This window comes from Pollicipes pollicipes, unplaced genomic scaffold (assembly GCF_011947565.3).
Source record: "Pollicipes pollicipes isolate AB1234 unplaced genomic scaffold, Ppol_2.1 Scaffold_4881;HRSCAF=5763_pilon_pilon_pilon, whole genome shotgun sequence".
NCBI lineage: Eukaryota > Metazoa > Arthropoda > Thecostraca > Pollicipedomorpha > Pollicipedidae > Pollicipes > Pollicipes pollicipes.
This window is the reverse complement of record NW_023596576.1, coordinates 24,160,661-24,177,575: the sequence shown is the minus strand read 5'-3', so window position 1 is coordinate 24,177,575 and position 16,915 is coordinate 24,160,661. Positions and strand designations below refer to the sequence as shown.

The 16,915-nt window shown below is 51.6% G+C and overlaps 1 long non-coding RNA gene across 1 annotated transcript; it reads left to right on the top strand.

Moving 5' to 3' along the window:
• The first annotated feature begins 14 nt into the window (after nt 1-14).
• LOC119101037 (uncharacterized) lies at nt 15-6,440 on the top strand. The gene is made up of 3 exons (XR_005094495.1): nt 15-94; nt 5,683-5,743; nt 6,344-6,440. It is a non-coding gene; the product is annotated as an uncharacterized LOC119101037 (long non-coding RNA).
• The last annotated feature ends 10,475 nt before the right edge of the window (nt 6,441-16,915 follow it).

The following is a 16,915-nucleotide window of genomic DNA, read 5'->3' as shown; positions in this document are numbered from 1 at the left end:
ATTCGCGGCAGCCCCGTGTGGTAAACCAACCGCGACGCCCCAGCACCCGCCACGCTGTGGAGTTGAACGGCCGTGGGACGCCAGAGACCCCCAGGTACCCGACCGGTGGCTGCGTGTGCCTGATCAAGACCTGCAGCGAAATGGCGTAGCTTACTTGTCAGAGGAAATATGGCTGTGATAGAAATATTCTGGGTCTCAAAAGATCCTTTCACAAAACCATAGGAATTTCTAAGATGCTAGGAGATACTTTGACAAAATTCTAAATAAGCTCCAATTTATTGGAAGGTCTCGATAAAATTCATAGATGGATCCCACCTGCCAGCAGATGATTTGACAACATTTCCAACTTCGTGCTGGATCTTGAAAGATCCAAGGCCCAGGAATCGAGGATCGATCCGATCTCAATACCAACTTCTGAGGTCTACTGCGCAGACACTTCCTGGCCTGGCTATGTTAGGCTGACCAAGGCTTGCAAGCTTTCTGCCAGCTTTGTCCCAGCCAACAGTTTGGCTGGGTTTTGGTTTGGCCGGGATTGAACGTGTTTGGTTTAGGTTGGGTTCAGACTGAGAGAACCCGAGTCCAGTTCATGGTACGGGGTGTGGAGGGTTTTGGCCAAGAAACCCGATTAACCATTTGGGTGTCCGGAATCTGCTGGAACTACTCCAAGTAAACCCAAGCTGGGCTCGGCCCAAGCCCAATCGGCGTTGGACTTTGGCCCAATAAACCAATGTAGTAATCTGTTCAACCAAACGCTTTTTAAGCGCATCGAGCGCGCGTATTAGCCCCAGGCTTTGAAGCGCGCATCTGTGTACACCACGCCTTTGCTGAATGTATCCTACCTTTCGACAGCTATTGCCGCTGCGCAGCGTATACTTCCTCCTCCCATTTCCACCTAGTCAAGCCGGGTCTTCTCTTGGAGAAAAGGAGTTATGTGTTCATAAATGTTATGCTGACTTATCAACCTTCAGTATGCCAGGAGAGCTGGTCAAACGACGTTATGAGACATATATGTGTTGTATTGCCAATGATTAACGTTTTAAGCTGCGTTCATGATCGCGAGTCCTTGGATCTTGTGATCATAAGCCAAGCTAGCAAAAATGTCAGGAGTGGACATGATCACTAATCCTTGGGACTCGTAATCATAAGCACAGGTTGAAATGCTGAATTTTGGCTATGTAACCAATGTTTGTTCTATAATGTCGTTTAACTCGTCGCTCCTGGTATGTGGAAGGTCAATAACTCAGCATAAGAACTCATAGTGAACTCAATAAAAATAGCGATGCACTTAATGACCTCATACTGCCGAAAAACCAGGAGGTAAAGCTTTATTAGTTGCAAGAGAAGAGGATCCAAGGGATTTCGGTTGCATGCTTGGATGTGTGGCGCTAAGCGTAGCTTTGTCATCTTTGTAGGCACGTATCGGTGGTTTACGAGCGCAAGTATCTTGTGTGCCCGAATATTAAAGATGGTTTAAGCGGACATTTGAACCATCGCCGTGACTACCATCGCGACGAGCAATCCATGTCGACCCCATTTGGACCACCACTCTGAATGTATGGCGCGTCACACTTTTTCCCCTGACGTCAACTGCTTTTTGGCGAGCTTCCAACAACCCCCCCCCCCAAAAAAAACGCCTTTGTGAACAGACATTTCAAATTTCTTTGGCTCGTCCAAACAAAGCCCAAGCTACTTTAGGTGGCGGCAGAAGTGTAGATTTCGTGCTCGCGTGATCTGCGGTCGGTGGTCTGTTGGGGATTGCAAGGCGTGCGTGAATTTTGGAGCCAACATATTTGAGATTTTGTGTTTTTGAGCCCTGAGAAAAACATGTCGACACCCTAAGTTCCTTTTCACATCATGAGTAGTGAGGTTTTTAAGCTGCGAGAGCTTTTTATTGACCACCTACAGGTTCGTTACCGTCACATGCTGACTGATGCAGGCCTCCGGCGTTCGGCCAAGGCTTTCCATTTTGAACAGGCCTCGCCGCCATGTCATTGACGCCTTCGAAGTCGTGCGGCATCGCCACGTTTGTGAATACTTGTATTATTTATTGCTAGAAATCGCAAAGGTGTGCCGGCCACTGGCCGACAGCTTTGCAGAGATGTCACGCTTTGCCGACTGTAAGAACTAACACCACTGCGAATTTTGGCGCATTGCTAGACTCCGCATTCTGCTTTGTAAGCTTCTTTTTCTTAAAGCGCGCCAGTCGTCATGCGGTCCTTTCCTGGTGACGTCACAAGCACGTGACGAGACCCGACTTGAAACGTTCTCTTCCATCAAATTGTCAAAAGTATCTGTCGATTTCAAGACAAAGTTGTCGGCACTTTCGCGAGTGGTCCCAAAGTCACACAGGAAAATCGGAGGGGTAGGGTAATTTCTCAGCTTATAAACCATGTGTCACAGGTGCGCATTGACTTAGTCAAAATATGATCCAAGCTTTGAAATTAAATTATCTTTACAAGGATCGTGTTTTCCACACCCTGTAATGAAAAAGGAACTATGGTTTAGTTTTGATATTCTAATTTTCATACAACTGATGAATCGTTTCAAACTTGGTGTCAACATCTTACTCATATTGGGAGTCATATATCATATTGCTCATATCATATTAAGCATCCAATGATGTCTAATTTGTCAGCACTGGCGCCACACAGGGCAAATCAGAAATCATTTGTCGAAAAGCTGTGGCTGTTTACCCACTTTGTTGGTGTTCGTACGGCCAAGTAGCCAGAATGACGTCAATATAACAAATGAAGTTGGTTATGACTTGAACGGTGACGTATCCTGAACACTTACATCCTAGACGCTACGAGAAGCGCTTCTTTGTCGCTGTACTGTCCATGGTTGATATGGCGTAATCTTCCAAACATGGATGAACAGAACAAGTTGCCTGGAAAGTAGTTTTCCGTCGATTTTCAAATATTGTTATCTTCAATAACTTTCTGGCGTAGAAAATATTTTGAACCTATGCAAACTAACCGGGGACAAGTTGCGTTACAACACGCCGGGAAATCAAAGAGCTTCGTTATAGAGGAAGCAAACAGGTTTGTACACAGAGTTGAGTAACATTTAAATAGAGGCTCAGGTCGTGTCCTTGATGTTTACACGTAACTCGGTCTTTGCACACGTACTTCTCATATAGGTTGGAAAAAGCAGCCCAGATACATGCAAAAAGAGCAACATGAATTATAAAAATGCCGCCAATATCAACGTTCTTTTCTTCGCAGAGTTTCATGCATGAAACGGGTTATTTTCGGCTACTTGACATGAAACTACCTCCAATACGGGAAAGAAAGTAACGAATACATCATAAAAGAGCACGCCTTTCTCAAGGCATCTAGCTCATGTTCCGGACTTTGGTTTCCTTGTCCGGATATCGATGAGTTCATAGTACTTTGTTTCAAAACCGCACAAACACATAAGGTGCCACCCGAGCTAGATACTGCGCCACGCGAAAGATGGGTCGTGGAAGAATAGTTTGGACCCGCATAAAATCGCAACTATTGAGCTAGGCACAAACGTATTTCATGTATTTTTTGTTTGACCTTTACATAACATGTACATCAAATATATTTTCACTGTCGTCTAGTACACAATCTTGTTCTCAGGGGTGTAGTTTATCACTCAGTTGGGGGAGGGGACTTCAGCTTCACTCAGCTTGGGCTTAAGCCCCCTCCCAACTTGGGCTTCATCTTCCCCAGCTTTGGAAATAAAGTGGGTGAAATCCGAGGAGAAACCATTTATTGGCATAACTGGAGGGCAGGCTGGGTCATTTTTCAGTGTCCAGCCTGTAACACATTTGGCGAATCTACGCCTCTGCTTGTCTTCCTTTCACCAGTGACGGGGCTTAAACGGTCATAACATCATCTGGGTCATGACATTTCCATGGCACTTTTGCATTTTTGAATTTAGAAGCACAAGTGAGGAGAGAGTTGAAATTCAAATTGGAACCCTCATCACAATTTTTCAGAAAATACACCCTTGCGGTTCATCTACGTAATTCTTAAACCACCTGATGGATGAGAGATAAACATGGACGAGGAGATGGACATGGATGAGTAGAGAAACACAATGTTTGATATTTTAAACTGGGGAGAAATCCCTTCAGTTTCCTTGTACACAAACACCTGTTGTCCCGACCACGAACATGGACACTTGGTGTTTGCGCTCTCGAAGTGGATACATCATGCAACAACACGGACAAATTCTGCACTACGGCTTTGGAATGATCTCGTTTCCCTCTTACCACTATCAGTGTTACTTTACATAACGAGCATTGTCGTGTCAGTAGTGTGATATCACGCGCAATGATATCAATAGTTTCCGCGCCTCTTACGTGACATAATTCATCTTTACCACTGTCACAAAAACCGCTAGGTATCGTGAAACGTCAGAGAAATATTTTGAAAAAAACGAAAGTGAGCAGAGGATGCTTGAAGACGGCCGTCCACATAGTCTGACGCCCGCAGCTTTCGGGATTATAGCGAATTATCGAATGACGTCATATGTTGAACTGGAATTCTTGAGACATCCTCACGTGCAGGTGATCGACCATCGAAATCGAAAGAAAAGGCGGAAACAAGCAGAAGATTATACGTTGCGTATGCAGAAGCTTAAAGAAGCTATACAGAAGCCCTTACGCTTGAAACTTAATGGATGCCAATAATAATAATTAAAAACAAATTGATGATTCATAACAATGGCTGCCTTCAGAGCCCGTATGTTCATGATCATATGACCTAGAAGGCACGCGATTACCGTGTGGATACAAGCTGGTTTGTGGATCACTAGAATAGCTGGGCGTTTCTGACGTACATGAAGATGAGATACAGGCGGGGACTCATTACTCTATCACGAATCATGGGGCACCATGCGTCTGCCTGAGGTGGTCCGGAGATATGGCCGCATTGTTACAGCCGTGAAAAGTTTGGTGAATCCGTTCCAAGCAAGAACACACGCACGGGCATGCTGGGTTTTGGTCAAACACATTTTGCATGCTTTGACTTCGTCTCGTGTGCGTAGCGCTGACCGGCACTTGTGGGTTTTTAAGGATTTCTATCAGATTTCGGCAGCCAGGGGAAATCAAGAAGTGCAAGCAACAGTGCGACGTAGACGAATGTACCGCCTGCAATTCGCGAAGTGGTCTGGACGCTGTCGGGGAAGGGGGGGGGGGGGGGGGAGTGTCCTGGTGTCATATTGCCCTGGTCGAGGCCGTAGGTGCGCCAATATCGTCTGAGAAGCGACGAGGAATATGTCGTTTTCTGGCCTGAACTGTGATGGACTGGACGATGGTAACCGCGTAATTAATTACTCAAGGCCACTGTGACCGATATCCGCTGGAAATGTTTGCTTCCCGAAACCAGAAGACAAATATGTCATAGTGGCATAGTGGCAACTAAATTATTAGTGTCACCAAAATCTACAACTTCATTAATTTATGTTTTGACTTTGTCTACATGCTAATACTATGGCCTATTATCGTTGCTTTTGGCCTGCACCGCGAAAGGCGTCTTACTGGTGTGTATTTGTAGTGCATTTATTTTATTTTGCATGCCTTATGCATTGTGCTGTCATGCTAGGCGAAATCTTCAAGCGTTTGTTATGATGTCTTGGTGACCTTCAGTTTCTGTGGCGAGCGCGTACATGTGTGAAAACGGTCTGCTGACGGCGAATGTTCGGCGGCAGGGGCGAGGGCGCAAAACCCTGGGCAGAGCCGGAGCAGACCGCACCGAAGCAGACCACGAGGGTCAGTATCTGCCGTCTCTCTCCGTGACTCCGGCGGCGCGCCAGCTGTGATGCTCTGACTGGGGGCGCACGTTGCACAGAGCCGTCTGTCAGCGCCGCTCGCGAACGAGAAATCGAGAAATCGAAATCGACACGAACGAGAAATCGGCCCAATATGCTCGTCATTTCAGGGTGGGGTGAGATTGGTCCGACATATGGGTCAAATTCAAACAAAAACTCGGTATGAAAATGATGTTAAAAATATCACTTGTTCTCCTGGTGGTTGGCTTGACCAAGTCAAGAGCCCTGGCCCCTTTTTAGCCCTCTTCTACAATAAGAAATGAGAACCGTACGTTGGAGTGCGCATTGCGTTTGACGGGAAGAGCTCGGAGGCGGTTCTTTTGAAAGACCGGCGCGAAGGGACTGTTCTAGCTCTCGTAATTGGAACGCACGAATCCGGCCCACCCAGCCCCGTCGCGGGCCGACAACTTGCGCTGGCGCTGCGTGAGTTCCCGAGACTCGAGCTCGGCCCGTCCGTGCGGCTCTGGCTGAGCAGGTGAGCCTGCGACACGGTCAGCGTGTCCGCGCCCGCCGCCTGACCGGCCGCTGTTCTGCTCGGCAGGACTCGGGCTCGGAGTCGGCGAGCAGCGCAGCCCACCCTCACCACAGCCGGACGCTGGCCGCCTCCATGGCCGCGCTCAGCATCTCGGCACCGGAGCGACGCGGCGGCGGCCGGCCGGCGCGCGCGGCGCCCGCCCTGTGCGCGCGCCACCGGCCGCCGCTGCTCTGCGACCAGCGGCCGTGCCAGGCGCTCCACCTCTGCCGGCTGTACGTGGACGGCTTCTGCCCGCGCGGCGACGCCGCCTGCCGCTGGGGCCACACGGTGCTGTCGGCCGACAACTGGGCCGCGCTCGAGGCGTTCCAGCTGCAGGCGCTGCCTGAGCAGGAGCTGCTCTGGCTGGTGCGCGCGCTGCTGCGCCGCACGGCGCCCGTCCCGGCTGACGAGTACCAGCAGCGAGCTGGCGCTGTGCGCTGAATACGCCGCCGCCGCCGACTGCCGGCGGACTGACTGTTTCCGGCTGCACCTGTGCCCGCGTCTGGCGGCCGGCCGCTGCCCGGCCGGCGCCGCCTGCCGCTGGAGCCACCAGCTCGACGATCCGGACAACGTGATGGTGCTGCTGCGGCTGCGGTGCGCCAGCCTGACTGAGACCGAGGTGTTGGCGCGGCTGGCGCGACCGCCGGACGACACCGAGGGGGTAGACGGCTGCTCCGACGACAGGGGTTTGCCAGGCGGCGCGGCGGACGAGTCCGGTGGCGTCCGCGCGCGTGACAGTCCGGCCCGACAGCCGGCTAGCGCTGGCGGCCGCGGCGGTGCAGTTCCCACCGACACCCCGAAATGGTCGGCTGTCGGCGGGGGCAGCGGCATAAACGGCGCGTCTTCCGTTGCCGACATCGGCTCTGATCACCGGAGTAGCTGGCAGACGTCTGTCGGTGAGCCAGGTGCGACGCCAGCGACGGATACGCCGACAGCATTAGGCGACAAACCAACGGCAGAAGAGATGAAAACGCTGGCCGCGGCGCTGAGCCTCTGTCCATGCAACGTCTACCCACTCAAATGTCGCAATCTCGCCTGTTCCGAGCTGCACCTGTGCCGCTTCTACATCGCTGGAGTGTGTCCGTTCGGTGACCAGTGTTTGAGTGGCCACCGCCTTAAAACATCAGAGCACAACTTGGGCGTGTTGGGTGCTCATCGCGCGCAGTCACTCAGTGAGGCGTGTCTGCTGAAGGCTCTTCAGTCCGGATACTTGGTCCGCAATCCACTGACGACATTGGAGCGTCGTTACATCCTGCAGGTGTGCCGCCCCTACCAAGGGAAAGCTTGCACCGCGGTCGACTGCCCTCGGCTCCACGTATGCGAGAAGTATCTTATCGATGCGTGCGGAGGCAGCTCCAAGTGTGGGCTGTCCCATCAGCTAAACGACCCGGCCATTGGGGCGATCGTCCGACGAGTGATGCTGAAACCGCTCTCAAGCAAAAACATCAAAGCCATTCTAAAGGACCGTCCAACCACGAAAAACATCAAGGTCGTCGCAGCCCCGGAGAGGTCCTCGGAAGCCTCTTCACGTCGTCCTTCCAGCTCCGTCGAGCTCGAGTCCTCTGACGGACATAGCTCGGCCGGAGGAGCCCACCGGCCCGGGGACGTCCTTCGCTCCGGCGGGCGCGCTGGCAGCCGCGCCGCCGCCGGTCGCCCCGGTGACTTCCCACCATCCAGTGGGGGATGATGCGAAGGCGCGAGCCGCGGCGGCTGGATGTCTGTCGGAACAGCGTCCACCCGTCCACGTGCCTCGCGGAGACGTGCTCTAGGCTGCACCTGTGCCGTTTCTTCGTCGCTGGGTTGTGTCCATGCGAAGAAAATTGTAGAAAATGGTCACGGGCTCAAGACATCAGAGCACAACCTCAGCGTGCTATGCCGCCACCAGGTGCACTCGCTCAGTGAGAAGGCCCTGTTGGGGGCTCTTCGGGACGGGTATCTTGCCCGCCACCACTAACTAAAAACGAGCGTGGGTTTATCCTTCAGATTTGCCGCCCGTACCAAGAGGGCACGTGTGCCGCTGCCAGCTGTCCGTGCATTCACGTGTGTAAGGGTTATGTCGCCGACGCCTGCAAAAGTGGGACCGGTGCGGTCTGTCCCATCAACTGAATAGCCCGGCCACAGCGGCCATCGTTCGTCGGGTGATGCAGGAAGCGCTCACGGCCAAGCAGATTAAAGACATTTTGAACGTGCCTCCCAGCGATAAAGACACGTGGCGCGGCTCCGTGTCCGAGAGATCCTCGCTCACCCCCTTGCATGGACCGTCCGACGCTGGCAGGTTCTCTGGCGGCATGGTGTCCTCCAACGGACAGAGTTCGGCTGCTCCGTCGCCGGCTGCCGCTGCGGCTGCCACACCTTCGCTCTGTGCCGTGCACTCGTCCGGCAGCCGCTGCGAGGGGAAGGCATGCGATGGGTTTCCACGTGTGCGGCTACTTCCTGGTCAGCCTGTGTCGGCGACCGCGCGACACGTGCGCGCTGGGTCACTCATTCGAAACGGACCACAACATGGACGTCCTGAGGCGGCTCGGCTTGCAGGGCAACTCGCCAGAGGAGCTCCAGACGCTTCTGGACAAGATCGCGCTGCAGGAGCGCGTCACCTTCCAGAACGGGGCCGAGAAGAAGGTGCAGATGTGCATACCGTACAACTCCGCGGGCGGCTGCACCAAGGCCGGCTGCTGCGGTCGGTTCCACGTGTGTCACCGGTTTCTGGGTGGTACATGCGTCAAGGCTGAGTGCCACCTGAGCCACAGTCTGGACGGCGAGCACAACGGGCGCGTGCGTGACTTGCTGGGCCTGGCGGCGTCCAGCGCCGGCCAGGCGGCCGTCTGGGCCACCGAAGGTGACCTGCTGGAGCTGCTCCGAGCCAAGATGGGTCTGCAGCCCGGCACGTACGCGAGGTCCGCAGGCGCGCCGTCCAAGCTTGGCGACACCGTCCCGAAATCCATCGGTGCGACCGCACAACCCCTCGAGACGCAGCCCAAAGCTGCGAGCGTGCAGTCGACACCGGCAGATGCGCCGCCCAACGCCCAGGGTCTGCGCGAGAGTACCGACACGGCGGCGCGTCCGGCCGTGTGCCCAAGGTACAGCGCCGGCCTGTCGTGTCCGGAGGCCACCTGCGCCGCCCTCCACATCTGTCCGCACTACGTGGCCGGCGCCTGTCGCCGTCAGACGTGTAGCAGAGGTCACGAGCTGACCTCGGCGCACAACCGGCACGTGCTGCAGGCCAGCGGGCACACGGCCACGGGACAGCAGCACTTCCCTGCTCGCAGCGCTGCGCAAGGCGTCGCCGCACATTCGGAGCGCCGAGGTGTATGACAAGCTGCGTATCTGTATGGTACACAATGGAAGTGGTGGCTGTTGTAGCAGCAAGTGTGTATCGATTCACATTTGCCACAGATTCGTTGCTGGCTCCTGTCAAGTGAGTGCGTGCCGCCGGGGCCACACAATGGAGACGGGAGACATAAGAGAAAGCTCAGTGAGCTTGGGCTGCAGACGGCCGTCGGTGGACGAAGTCCTCGAGCTGTTGCGTGCCATCCACGATACTCCATCACTGCATACGGCTTAGAGTGAAGCATAACACCAACGCACCTGGAGACATGGGAAGAGATTCACGACGATGCCGTGCAAAGCCTCTCGCGCCGCGTGGCCGGTGGCGTTTCGTTTCAAGCGACTGGATCTTGGCCGACCGTGTGGGCCCCGCAAGAAGCTTCCTGAAATCAGTGACGTGCGGTGGGGTTATCAAAGCGAGCCGTTCGCAGTAAACAATCGAAGGATTGAGTCACGCATCACACTAGGTCAGTGCAAGACGACAGAGTCGTAGACGGCGCCCCCTGAAGCCTATCATCTCATCAGGTGGCAAACAAGGTGGTGCTTCCGCCATGTTCGATGTCATTCAGGATCCGAGGGGAGAATACACAGACGTCCGGCCCATTACGGAGGTAGCTAGCTGGCAGTTACGAATGGAAGGCAAGCTCCCAATTTGCTAAGAATGCAGGTGGCGAGCTGCAACTAATGGCAAACAAGTGGCCCAAGATGCAGCTGCTTACCGTGGCAGCTTCCCCTCCGTCTGTCACGGTTGGCTTGGACGCTGTTTTGTTGGCGCGTTGAATGTGCTTGGCTTTGGACCGACGTAGCCTTCAACGCGGGGTTTGAAGGCGTGGTGGATCAGTATCATTGCTTGCGTTGCTGTGATGTTAGTGACGTGCATTGGCGTGTGCGTTATGGATTTACCCCACCACTCGTGCATTGATTGTGTCACATGCCACGCGCGGGTCTTCCTTTACGGTGTGTTGCTGCGTGAGCGAGGCATTTGTACGCGCAGGCGGTCCGGAGAATGCCGCTGCGTTTGTCGGAAAGGTTGGTTGGAGCAGTGTTAGTGGCGCGCAGCTACGAACTGTGTTTGCACTCACGCGCTGCGATTGTCGGTAGCGGTTGGTTGCATTGGTCGCGAAGAGCGAAGATTTTAGACTGGCGGGCCGGTGCCGGGGGCGGCGACATCGACCCGTGCCGTGAGCGGGAACCGGAAACTTCAGGCTGGGGAGGATAATGAGACATTCCTCGGATCGGACCGTTACTGCTCAGACTGATCTACGGCGATCCGTCGGAGAGCGGACACCGATGCCCAGAATAGTTAGCCAGCTTGGGAACCTTCGCTCGGGAGCAATGTCCATTCTGCGCATAATCTGAAATGGAGGTTATTGTATCTGCCCTTCTATATCATGCCATCACTTTCACAGTAGCCAGATCCTGCGAAAATGAAGTCCCTGGCTAAGCTTTTATGACGACAGTGGGCTTATATAGTCGGCTGGAAATGGCAGGAAAACTTTTCATTAGCACTACCGGTTGTGCTGATTTCTTTCCTTTCGATAGGTGAAGATAGAACTTCTCATTCTAACCGTACACCTTTCGTCTGCGACACGCTCGTCAAGAGACGCCCTTTGGTGATATCTTCACGTGCATGCGTTTTAAAGAAATCTACGCGGCCCTTGCGAGGTGGTCCAGCGCTTGCGTTCGGCGTCCTGGTAGTATATCGACCATTGCTGTGATTTATTTTTGGCTTCTGAAATACGCGGCGGATTGGGAACGACTATACTCGCGTGCTACAAAAGTTAACCAGAGCTTGCATCCAGAAGAAGAGAAGTTTTTTATTCGGTGCATCTGTCACATTATCCAGCTTCGTTATACCATTCAGGACGGAAGCGATGTTTCGTGTGATGTAAAACCAGTGCTTTCACTAAACGATTGAAATAATTTCGTTTACATCTTCGCCCCGAAAACTGATCTTTCACTGACGTGGGAGCGTGCTTCTTGTGATATCGGTGGATGCTGTGATAAGGATTTTCTAATTTTGCAGCTAGGTGTATGACGAAACCTCGAGGTGGGTTTTTCATATTGACAGGAAATGGTCGTGTGCTGTGAATGTGTGTCTAACTGCGTGCTTTCTTACCTGCGCTTTCATGTCACGTACTCAGTTGTGTGGTAGCTGTAATCATTCGTGTGCAGCTGGGAGATGGGATCGCTTGAAAATGGAACTGACTTAATTGTTTTTTTTCAATTTTCGGTGATGCTTACCACGCGAATGATAATGCTGAATACATTTCACCAATTTCGGCGCGTGCGTCTGTCTGCGCAGAGTGCTTTAGTCAGACACGCCGCACAGACGGGCGCGCTGATCGCAGGAAAGTGTGAAATACGACGGGTTGGATGATCGTGACGAACCACGACATAGATTCACGTCCTACCAGTACCGGTGTCGGTCACAGGCCGCGCGAAAGCAGGCAGTTTTTCTGCTTCGGCGGGTATATACGCGGTATGTGGGGAAGCAGGTCGTGCGGAAGTCAATGTTACGCCACGGGTTGCGGCAATATCGGCGCCGACGTCTCTTCTGCACAGCGAAACAAGCAGAAACCGCTCTTGGATACTACACCATGTATTGCTAAGAAAGCGTGCCCAAAACGGAGTGCCGGCAAGGCACGTGGGCACGTCCACCATTACCGACGGTGGGGTCCTGACCTCAGTAGCTTCTGAACAGGCTGGCCATATTTTTTGACCAATCAAATGACACCAAATAGACAAACTAAAATTGTGTTTAAGGCGCGATTACGTTCATGCCCGCAACAGCGCTCAACTATAGTCAGACCTACCGGGACGGCCTCCGTAAGTCGGCAGAAAGCGGGCTCGTTCTCTGCATCGCGGTGCTCACCCTCCGGTCGCACGCAGATGACGGACTCAGTAGTCAAACCAGTGCTGCAGCCAGACGTCAACTGCAGGCTCACATGAGGATCTTGGCCTTGTTAATTACGCCCTTTTGTCCCACTGTCGCCCGCCGCTGCGCTTTTTTCTGGCTTCCTGGAGACTGAACCTGTTCCTGCGCGTTTCTCAGATGAAACAAATGTTTTGTCGACTAGTTACTATGCCGGGCGAATCCGGAGTGTCTGTGGGCGGGGGTGGGGTGGGAAGGGTATAGCCGCTTTGGGCCAAGCATGAGGTTGTGTGCCCCGAAGGAGCACAACAAAATCATCGTGAAGGGCGCCAAGACTACCATTTTGGAATGCCGTAGCTTCTCTGTTCAAGAGGAACCAAATTCACCACAAGAACTCACAAGGGCCCGTAAACCTTTATTTTTGAAGGCAGGGAAATTCCAGGGGCATTATGCTGGCAATGATTGTTCTTTGATATGCCTGGATGTACTGATTTAAACATGTCAAACAAACGTAGGTTATATTGTCCCAAACATAAGACATAAATGCCTGGCTGTGCTTAGATCACAAGTGGAGGTGGTTAAAAAAGGTTAAGCAAAAAAATGGTGTGTCAAAAACCGAGGCACGTGAATCCAGACGATGCTCCAAATGCGCGCAGACACCGCCACCAAAGAGCTATCGAAATAAAACACCATTCAAGCTCCCTATCGTAATACCTAATACACGGTCCTGCGCTACAGGCGGCACGGAACACAGGCGGCTAAACTACAAATTACGATGGCCTATACCGAATGTTGGGTTAGAAAAATCACTCACCGCGGTTATCAGGCACCACGGACGTTCCACGCAGCTCACGGACATCCCGGGGATTCAGATTCTCACGTGCTGACGCCCATACGCGATGCGAATGAGGACTCTCCGAGACACAGACGGCTGAGCCGAAAGCTTTCGATGGCCCGTTCCGAATCTCAGGATGGAAGGAAGTTGCCAGGGGGCTTCATTGCTCATCAATGAATACGAAACATACGTTATATAAGCTATTCTAAACGCATATTACCTAAATAGCATCGCTTAAACCAAGTCCTACAATAACGTTATGTGTTCAGACTCAGATGAAGACTACGAATGTGCAGCAATTCTAGGCTCGTGTGGTCCGCGTTGTCTTTACCTCTTGACAAAATCTTTGGTTGTTATGCCAAGTTCCAAAGGCGTCACATTTGTGTTTTCCACGCTAACGAAATCCTGGATCGGCGGCCGCTTCAGCAAAGGGGGGTCCAAAAACTTTCATTTTGGGGCACCATAACGCTTCTATTCAAGTTGCACTAGACTTCAGGTGTCAGTGTCAAAAGCCCAAAACCTTTAATTCAAAAAGCAAAAACATGCACGGGCACCAAAATGTCAATGTCACCACCTGAACAAAATGCTTGGATCAAACCTTTCGGCGAAGAGGTCGCAAAAAAACTCCAATTTTAAGGCACCATTGCTTTGACCGCAGATTAGTGATCTTGAGGCCTGTCACAAGTTAATGACCTTGAAGGTACACCTAATTTTTAATACCGAACGATCCGCTATTCAATGGTCTACAGTTATACAAAGCTTGGCGCAGCTACACCGCAACATTCGAAAATCATTCAAGAAAAACCCTTGGGGGAAAAAATTTACCACCACCAGAACGCATATTAAAAAAAGTGAAACAAAGGAAGAAGAAAATTTGCCCTTTCCACTTCTTTGGGGGCAAATCCGGTAAGTCGTTGGGAGAGGGAAGGGGGACTTTTAATTGGCAGGGGCCCCTCCACCAAGACTGTTTCGCGCCTGGCCGTGATCTGTGCACCCCCTGACGAAATCTAGGGGATCCGTCCGGGTCAGCATGGCCAAGCAAGCTGTTTCTTCAACTCCATGTTCTTATATAAACAGCGTAGCTAGCTGCTGATAATAACCTTAAAGTCCATCGCCGTTCAGCAGATCTATGTGTTGGGCAACAACGATGAGATACGTCGCCGTCCAGCAGATCTATGTATTAGGCAACAACAATGAGATACGTCACCGTTCAGCAGATCTATGTGTCGGGCAACAACGGTAGCGCTGACACTCAAACCAGCAGAAACCGTAAGGGCGCGGCTGAAGTCTGGGCCGGGCAAATTTATCGCGGATATGCACACCTGCAACCGAATGCATATAAAACCACCATGTCCAAATAATCCGATTCGCTTCCGCAATACCAAAAATATGCTGTTTTGACTTGAATCCCTCACATATGTTTTACACCTTAGTAGCCAACGGATGCAATTCTGAAAAAGGTTGTCTGCGTATATATGTAGTCCATAACATACTATTAAAGTCACCTTTTTGGGACACACGAAATATTGTGCATGATGGATAAATCCAAGACCATGCTGGCGTGACCGAACTAATGCAGGTAGGCACAAAAGTTTGAGATATACACCAGAAGATAATTTTTCTTGGTGATTTTGCCGCAGAAAACAGCAATTGCGCTAAACAGCCGAAAACAGCATGCGATACTGCTGTGCTATACCCTAACTTTTTCTTGTTTGCTCACGCTTACTCCTGCACTATTTTGTGTAGTTGGTGCTCGGTGAGCGCAAGCGTACGCATGACAATATAGTCCACTTTCGACACGATATCTTGTGTTTTAGATCTCTGCCATTCGGTTTCCTTGCCACAACAGTGGTCAGATATAGCTGGACGATGCCTGTTTTCACGGTGAGATGCGTCGTTCCCTCTAGGCCAGACTCACACGGGCGAGGCAATAGCGTAGTAATATGATTCAAGGCAGCACCCAGAGTCCTCTGTCGAGCAGAATACCGTACTACTAGTTGTCCACGGCTTTACATAGATAGCGTCCCATGATGGACGCCTCTGTTTGGCTGAAGCACCGGCGACTTGTCATTTCGCGCGTGATGAAACGAATATGTGTTGCGCACTGAAGAAACTCGAAGCCAAGGCTCTTAAAATATCACCTTTTTGTTCAGCTGGTTGGAGCATATGTTTTCCGATTTACTAATCCGTGACGGGGTGGGCGCCAGTTACTTTAATCAACCGGCCACCCGGGCGCGTGTTAAGCGCCCGCTATCTGCCCCTAACTGGGGTGGCTTGTGGCCGCTAGCATAACCCACACTGAATGATCAGGTGACATCAAACGGCAGGACACACCGTCCGGGCGTTGCCGTGCGTTAAGCTTTTGCCGCTAAATTCGGCTGTTGAAATGAAATTTTACGATGAGACGTTGGGACCAGGGCTCACGCAACAAGTAATATATATATATATATATATATATATGTATATACATATTCCTACTACATGTTGTGGGGCTGCTTTCAGAATTCATGCCACCAAAATGATGATTTCAACATTTTTTTGCACGATAATTTCACAAATCAAAAGTATACATATGCCATAATCAGGTGAAGATTGTTAGTACATTCGGGGAAAGTTGTTCCGGCTCACAACAAACTAAGGGCGGATCCAAAACGACGCCTTGGGGGAGGGGGAGGGGTACAAGCACATCAGTCTCCTGAGCCATCAAGTGGATAGCCCATGGTTTGGGCGTTAAAATCCAAAGAAGTGTCCTGACTCAAAATCATCGGGGAGCGCTTCCTTTCATTTCAAAAGTCGTTCTGAAACAAAGTTCTGGTGGCCAAAACATGCTTAAATTTCATCCCCGGTCAGAAAGGTGTAATTTTTCTCCAACTAAGTTCATCTTGGAGGGCGGAGGGGGGTGGGGGAGCATGGCCAAGTGGGCATTGTCTGGATCTGTCCTTCCCTCCTTTAGACTTTACGCCATACGGCCGACTTATGTGGGCCTTCCAGAGATCATAACCTAGGCATTCCACTTTGTCCGATCTTGCCTCGTCTGGGCAAACTGTTGGGGAAGACTGCACGATTGGCTCTTGAAAGACCTAATAACTTGGTTTCTCAGCAGAATGTTATTCCATACACTGTTGTCAATCCCTGTCTACTTGCCTAATGCACAGTCTCACATGCAGAAAGTGAATATTACTTTCCGATCAGAGTTGTAGTTTTCTACGGTTGAGGGTGAGGGTGGAGGAGCGATTTGAGAACAAAGTGAGTCAAAGCTGAAGAGAAGCCGGTTTTGGCGCATTTCGAAGACAGGTTTGGCAGTATTCCCCGTTCAGTACATCTCGAACGTATGTTTCGAAACCAAACCCCCGTTTCCGACTAAGTTTTTCCTAGGCAGTATCACCTTCACGGATCCAAAAAAAACTTACAACATCCTCCTCAAAGCACGTATACAGGATGCTCCCGAGTCCTTTCTCACTTCTCCACTATAAGAAGCCTCTGTTAACACGACTGAGGCAGATGTGTGTAAAAACACGCCATGCACAAATGCGTTTATAAGCACAAATGTACAGACAAGAAAAGG